Below are 8,373 nucleotides of genomic sequence, written 5' to 3'. Positions count from 1 at the left end.
TTAGTTAAACATTAAGTATATGTAAAAATAAATAAATTTTACCTTTACTAAAATAATATTTTAAGATAATTTTAATTTAATAAATAAAATTTAAAAAACTGATTGGTATAATATTTGAAAACTAAATAAGGAATCAGAGATCTTACTGATTCTTGAATTTACCAACCTAGTCAGTCTAATTAATCTATGCGTTTTGATTCAACCAATTGACATCAACATGATAAAACAGGTTTATTATCATTTTAAAATTTTTTAAATATATATTAAAAATGATGATTATTAATAAATCATAGAATATCTTGAAACTATAATGTTACAAAATATTTGTGGGTTGTACTTTTCATAAAAAATTAAAGATTAGTTACATCATAAAACAAATAAAAAACATAATTTAATATTTTTTAAATTTGATAATGTATAGAACAATGTTAAAAAAAAACCTAAATCAAAATTTCAAAGATTCATACTTCATAAAAATTACAATTATAAAGTTAAATCCTAGTTTTTCTGTTTGTAAATTATGAATACTAAATGGATAAGGGAAACTTAAATTTATATTCATTGCTTAGCCTTTGTTCATACCATTTTATTATTATTATTTTTTCTAATTTTATCTAAATTGTTATATTATTAAATATGGATTCAATTAGACCTGGATGACGAGACGCTGATTCAAGCTAAGTTTTAAACTATATTGTACTTTTAAAGATATATTTAGTCATTTAACTTGTACAAAAATATATATAACAAATTAATTATAGTTGTTCATTTATAAACATTAAAAGTAATTAAATGAAGGTTATAGGGGGCATTGGCCCCTTGTAGTCTGTTGATAATTGCTTTGCTAAGGAAATTGCTCGATGAGTCAAAATGGAAAGTTTCTTGGGGGAGACAAATTACTTATCATCCAGGCAACCTGGGAATCACGGGTAGCCACCTAGGCAACAAAAGCTACACAATCATTGAATGATAATGATTGTCTACTCATTAGGCAACAAGACGAATGAGCATCAGGCAAGCATGTAGATTACAACAAGGTTTAGTCAATTATAATAAATTGGACCTTTATGTTATGTTTGATTTGCGGAATGCTTATTCTCATGAATAGATTAGTTTTAAGAAGTGTGGTAATTAGTTATACAAGAAATTACGTCATATAAAACAAATATCAATGTAAAATATCTTATGAGTTCATAATAAGGTGTCGGCCCGGGTGTGCGTCTAGAGGGGGTGAATAGACATCTTTCACAGATATATAACTTTTTCTACATAATAAACTTTGGGCAAGAAACAAATGAAATATATCACAATAAATGACAAACAAAAAGAATCCCAACAAATAAATAGTGAAGGGACAGAGAAGCTCAACACAACGATGTTAACGTGGTTCAGCACCAAGCCTACGTCCACACCTTGAGACCAACTCAAAGATTCCCCAAATCCACTAAGCAATCCTCCTTAAAGACAGAGAAGCCTTTATAATCACGGGTACACAACCCAGCTGCTCACCAAGAGTTGCAACAAGATGATCACCAAGAGTCACCTTACAAAAGCTCACAAAGAACCCCCAAATACAATGAATCAAAGCAAGGAGATACAACTTCAAAGTGCTCCTTCTTGAGCTGATAATACAAGTCAAAACCTCACAGTACTCTCTTGTGCAAAGATATGTAAACAAGAGTAAGGAACAAGAGAGCTTGCGAACAAGAATGAAACCCTAATATGAATGCTCAATAATGATGCTCAGCCACCAAAATGCTGAACTTAGTATGAAATGAATGCTAAAGGTTCATATTTAAGGCCAACGGGATGTGCAGCACACTGGAGATCCATTGGGCATTAATGGAGAAAGATAAGCCCAAAACTAGTCGTTATTGCGCATTAAATGCATTTTTCCGCTCGACACTCGTCGACGAGTCCATGGACTAGTCGACAAGTCATATACATGCGTTAGTTGAAATTCCCTTGTATTCGTCGATGAGTCTTTTCTGCAAGTTTCCATTAGGTCTCGGTATATCTTCATCGACGAGTTCCCTATATACGTCAACGAGCCACCTTCATACATTGGTCGACGAATCTCCTGCATTCGTCGACGAGTTACCTCTGAAATTTTAGGTGGTCTCGGGATCTCTTTGTCGATGAGTCCCTCCTTTGTGCTGGTCGACGAATCCCCTATATTCGTCGATAAGCCCCTTTTTTTTACTTAAATAAAGACCTAAATGAATTTGGACAAGTTCAAAAATAGTTTTTCCTCAAGTTAAAATCCAATTTTGTCCAAATTAATTTTTATCATTTATAAGATGTCTTGATTTGATAAAACATGTTTGAAGGAAGTTTTGACTTCTTATGCAATTATGTCACCAGATATGAATGTGTAAACTCGGTTTTCATGTTCTAATCTATTATGAACTAAATGCATATGCAATTGCTCATCTTTTACAAGTTACTCTTGAATATGTCACGCGCACAAGAGTTACAACATTAATCCTATCCCTCACACAACCCAACAATTATACAAACAATGTAAGATTTCATATACGCTTTGGTTGGTTGTGTTTCGGATGTTCCATGTGTTAAAATTTGGTAATGGTCATTTGCTTATTACTTCTTCGATATAGGTCTAACCCTTATGCTTTCTTTGGAATTGTCCTGTATATCTGAACTAAACTTGAGGAAAAAATATTAGCAGACCTAAGAACCATTAATGAGTTGTTGTCATCAAAACAAGCTGGAATTTAAACCCTTAGCCACTAGGGCTAACATTCTCCCCCTTTTTGATGATGGCAAACAATTAGTGTTCTTTTGAAAAACCATTCTTAAAAATGCTCCCCCTCAAAATATGCAGACATGTTTAAAAGATTTGAACAATTCCTCCCCCTTAATATATGCACTTTACGACAATTTTATTATATTTCATTTTGAAAAAATTAACCGAAATTTTGGCAACATGCCGCCTGTAAATAGAGCATTTTTCAATATATACAAGCCTGAAGCAATTTAATATCTCAGTATTATTCCATTCAACACAAGCAGTTTAGTATACTCATTATTTCACAATATTCCATTCAACGCAAGCAATTCAATATGATCAACCCAAACATTTTAGTATGTCCATCATACAAGCAATCAAGTTAAGTAATTCCTATGAAAAATCAAGTATTAGTGAAGCATAATAGATCCTAGAAAGTTGTTCTTCATTACATAGTCAAAACAAATATCAAGTACAAGATGATTTGCATCAAAACACCAAAAATTATGCAAACAGTCAATAATATCCAAGAAAACTTTCTTGTTTCCCAAAGACACCTTCATTACAAGCCATAGTTAAAAAACAGACACCATCATGACCATCCAAAAACAAACACCGTCATGACCATTTCTCCCCCTTTGCCATTATAAAAAAACATAGGGTTGCTACTACTAGTGATCTAATTTGGCCAAAATGGCGGCGAGAGTAGTGTTGAGAGAGTCAAAATGAGCATGGTTCCTCTGAACCATTTGTGCCATGGCAAACTGAATTGCATCTAGGTGCTCTAGGATGGGATCAACTGGCTGTTCCTCGACTGCCTCATCCTCGTCCATGGCAGCTTCAACATCATCCACTAGTGCCCTGCCCAGCTCATTAGCTTTCACCCAAGTGTTGGTGACCTCATCTTTCTCAAAGTGCATCCTATGAAGGGTAGCATAAGTGTAGACATCCTCTGGAGAAGGTACAATGCTATGCATGCTGGCTTGGAGAATTCCAAAGTAGTCAAAAATACGGTGAGCAATCGACCGTAAAGCAAGCACCCCTGTTTCCTTTTCAAATTCTCCTCCATGTGTCGTATGATGACGGTTGGCAAACAGATTCCCTTACCATTTCAAAGGCAAAACATAGCAAAAACATCTCCAAGAGTGACCCAGTCTCACTCACCTTTGTGTGGCGAGAAGTTGTAAGAGATTATGTGATGTAGCACTCGAAAAACAACTCTCAAACCCTTAGATTTTGGCTTGGATACTTTAGGAATATTAGGGTCTTCAGTTATTAATTTCAAAACCTCGTGCTAGTTAAACCAGTCATATCCCGTGGGCCACGTGGCCTTGGGAAGACTTTGAGCGGGGTAAAAATTATAGGATATGACCTCATAGAACACTTGATCAAACAATCTAATGATAGTCCCCCTAACCGTGGAATACACAGCACAACCTCTACAATATGGGACAAAATTTGCATAAAAATCGTAAACCAACTCATCATAGATAGGTTCATGCAGATTAAACAAAGCTTCCCACCCTATTGCTTTGAGTTTTTCCAACAAAGTTGGGAAGTTTTCTTCGATAAACTTAGATGGAACGATCTTACCATGAATAATGTCCTATTGGGAGATATCATTTCGATAGCAATATGCAGCTTATGAGGAGACAAAACGTCTATCAGTTTCTTTGGCTGCCTTACGGGATTGCTCGGTGGGAGGGTTTCGCAAGGAACCTTTGCCGATTTCTGGTGGATGAAAAGACCCAACGGCTCGCTTCTTTGATCGTGGTGCCATGAAGTTGGATGGAGCTTAGGGCTTCAAGGGATGCGGGGGATTTGAGCTCAAAAGATGAGGAAACGTGGAGAATGGCATTCAGAGAGACAAATGGAGGACAGTTTGCAAGAACTAGGGTTAGGGTTTGGAAAGAAATCAGTTCTGGAAATATGATATTTTTAAGTGCCTCGTCGAGACTTGTCGACGAATGTCAAGCAAACGTCGACGAGTGGCTGTTTAGAGATCGTCGACGAGAGTGCCTCTGGCTCGTCAACAATTGCAATAAAAACTACTTCTTTAAAGTTCAATTTAGCCATTAAAGAACAAGATAATTTTCATTAGTAAGATTTTTACTCATCCTTTCAAAAACAAGGAACAAAATTATTCTCTTCTACTCCTTTATTGGCAAAGTCCCATTTTGAAAACAGATTTATAAATTCTCCCATATGTTTTCTAGGAAGGAATTTCTTGGAGAAAATTTTGTTGCTTGTGAATCTTAGAGCATATCCATTGGAAAAATTTAAGAAAGATCCCTTGGAGTGCACATACCTAATTCATTCCTGATTTTACTAAATCTTTCTTTGTTTAGGGGTTTTGTCAAGATGTCGGCTAGTTGGTTTTCAATATTCACGTATACTAATTCAACATCCCCTTTTTGCACATGATCTTGAATAAAATGGTGCCAAATCTCAATGTGTTTTGTCCTAGAGTGTAAGCACAGGTTTTTCGAGATAAGGGCAACTGAGGTCTGTTTCTTACAAAACCATGAAATGAGAGAGTGTCCAACAAAGTGAGACGTTCCACTAGTACTCTTCCTATCGGTTTTGCACCCCCTATAGCCAGCATCTGAATAGCAGGTGAGATCAAATGGAGCATTCTTTGGGTAAAAGAGCCCTAAGTCATGTGTTCCTGCTAGATACCTAAAAATTCTCTTAACGACATTTAGATGTGACTTTTTGGGACATGACTAAAATCTAGAACATAAACAAACACTGAACATGATAGCTGGCCTACTAGAAGTAAGATATAGTGATGAGTCCCTAAAATATATGATTTTAGACCCTTATTTACCTATGCTTATCCTCATTTTATTATATATTGACCCAGAGTTATCATTGTTCAGAGCTATGCAAGGCGTATTTGTCTTTCCAAGAAAAACAGGTTAAAACCACAGAGTTAAGCATTACAAGAAGCTAAGGATAATATGGAAGACTTAAAGCTGGAGTTCAGCTGGTTAGCCAAGCTCTAGAAGCTTCAAAGCCTTAATGAACAAGAATATGATGCTCGACCATGTGGCGCAACTAGCAAACCATAGGGGCGACTTAGTCCTCCACTGCAAACTCCAAGGTTCAGACTAAGATCGAATTGCTGCAAGGTTCGACCAGTGCTCGGCCAAGTGACCCATTGGGCCGACCACGTCAAGATGGTGAGACAAAACTAAAATTCAAAAGTACCAAGAGTCTCGACGAAGTGTTTGACCAAGAGACCTTCAGGGGGGACTATGTCGAGATACTGAGATTTCTTGAAGATCGAGATATTGCAAGTCTCGACCATCAACTCGATCATGAAGACCCTGAGCTGTGACAAAGTCAAAGGCATTGGAGATTCGAATCCTTGACTTCCTGCAAGTCTTGACTAGAGCACGCACAAGAATGACGAAGGAGCGACTTGGTCGATAGCGATGATCTACCGTGCGAGATCTTCTGCAAACCTTCCTAAATTGCAAAAACAAACTTTGTAAACTGTAGAGCCTATAAATAATTGCTACGAACACGAGCTCTAGGTTCCTCTTTGGCCTCTCTTAGGTTAGTGATAGACTTACGATGTCATTGAGAGCCAAGATATATTAGGAGTAGCATAGTTTGTAATTCCTATTTCGGTGTGTGCATGAAGTGTTCGTTGACCTATGACAACCGGCGAAGTTTGTGTGCTATCAGTGTACATTATATGATCACTCCATTTGTAATTCCTGGCATTAGTGATAGACGTTCTTAATAATAAAGGGATGATCTTTTTACTCTTGCTTTCATTTACATCCTTTCATTTATTGTTTTCCATTTACCTGTTGTGTGTTTGATGAAAGATTGCAGATAAGCACTTCTGCGCATCGATTAAAGGGAGATAGTTGGCTACGAAACCGTGGAGGTGTTTTTTCATCGTTGAGATAGGGTATACTCCGGTTCTCGACTATGCTCTGGACATTTGGTGCACCCTTGCTACCCAATGCCCTCGATCGCCCCTCTCCCGCTTTGGCCCGCTCGGCTTAGTACTTCTATGGAAGTCTGGACGAACATAGAAAGAGGCATGGCGCCCAGCGTCTGATTCGGACCACAATGTTGCTTTGTAAAAGTAGGGTAACACATAAATTTACTTGCTTTCATTTAACCACTTTCCAGTAGTTAGAAACATCCACCATCACAAAACATCACCTTTTACCTCTTTTTCATAACAATGCCATAATAAACAAACTTGGAAGTGGTTTACTAACTGCGCTTCAGGTCCCCATGGATCGATACCCGACTTACTCACTTTCTACTGAACTTGGGATAGTTAGATTTATAAATATTATTTTTGGTAGTTAAGGACCTAAGCCTTGGCGAGCCTACCAAATTTTGGCGTCATTGCCGGGGACTTGGTGACAGTTATAAGCCAATTTCTGCTTTAGAGTATTGTTGCCTTGTTCTTTTGATTTTCTCTCCTTTTGTTTTCACTTTCTTACTTAATTTCTATTTTCTTTATTTTTGTTTTCTATCTTTTAAGTCTGAATCTGTGTACTTATACGTGTGTATGCTTGCTCTGCATTCTTTGAAACCTAAGATAACTCCCATAGATCTTGAGATTAAGAAATCACGTAGGTCCCTTAGGAAACCTATCCCTAATCCAAAGAAAGCTGAGTCGTCTGAACTGAAAGCAATGGTTGAAGATAACCCATTGGTTCCTGTTAAACAAATTTCTGAACCCTATGCTCCTCACCTATCTGTGGTGGGAGAGCAACACCGACGGCCTCTTAGGGACTACTTTGTACCTAATACATACACATCGCCATCCTGCATTTGGTTCCCGAATGTTCAGGCAGTCCAATTTGAGATTAAGACTTCGATCATCTCAATGCTGCCCAACGTTCATAGGAATTCTAGTGAAAATCCTTATCAGCATCTGGATGAGTTCTTGGAAATCTATTCCACCATCCGCATCCCTATTTTTAGTGATGATGGTCTCCGTCTTAGGCTTTTCCTGTTCTCTCTAAAGGATAAAACCAAATATTGGCTGACGTCCTTAGAACCGAACTCGATAACCAACTGGGCCACCATGCAACATGAATTTCTCAAAAAGTACTTCCCAATCGAGAAGAATAATCAGCTTTGGAGGGCCATCACAAGTTTCTCACAAATGGACAGAGAACTCTTTTTCGATACTTGGGGGCACTTTAGGGACCTGCTCCATAAATGCCCACATCACTAGGTCCGCTTTGGAGGGCCATCACAAATTTCTCACAAATGGACAGAGAACTCTTTTTCGAGACTTGGAGGGCACTTTAGGGACCTGCTCCATAAATGCCCACATCACTAGGTCCCCAGGTGGCAAATACTCTAAAATTTGTACAAAGGGTTGGTTGAGAGAGATAGGTTTATGGTTGATGAGTCATGCAGAGGTACTTTCCTCACTACGCACAAGAATGAGGCATGGATTCTCTTTGAAAATCTGGCAAAAAATTCTCAGCAGTACATGGCTGCCACTCATAGACTTCCTAATCCATCAAATTATAAGCCAAAAGGAGTTTATAAGTTGGCCACTAGCCAAGACCTAGCCCCTACCTAGCATGCAATATCCAAAAAGTTAGATCAATGCCTATCCTTAGGACCGC

At 37.6% G+C, this 8,373-nt stretch overlaps 1 non-coding gene across 1 annotated transcript; it reads right to left on the bottom strand.

The window, feature by feature from the left end:
• Positions 1-7,866: 7,866 nt before the first annotated feature.
• On the bottom strand, positions 7,867-7,972 carry LOC131159067 (small nucleolar RNA R71). The gene has a single exon (XR_009137680.1). It is a non-coding gene; the product is annotated as a small nucleolar RNA R71 (small nucleolar RNA).
• Positions 7,973-8,373: the final 401 nt, after the last annotated feature.

Source organism: Malania oleifera, chromosome 6 (genome assembly GCF_029873635.1).
Source record: "Malania oleifera isolate guangnan ecotype guangnan chromosome 6, ASM2987363v1, whole genome shotgun sequence".
NCBI classification, from domain to species: Eukaryota; Viridiplantae; Streptophyta; class Magnoliopsida; order Santalales; family Ximeniaceae; genus Malania; species Malania oleifera.
Note: the sequence above shows the minus strand (reverse complement) of the source record. Positions and strands in the feature narration are given on the sequence as shown.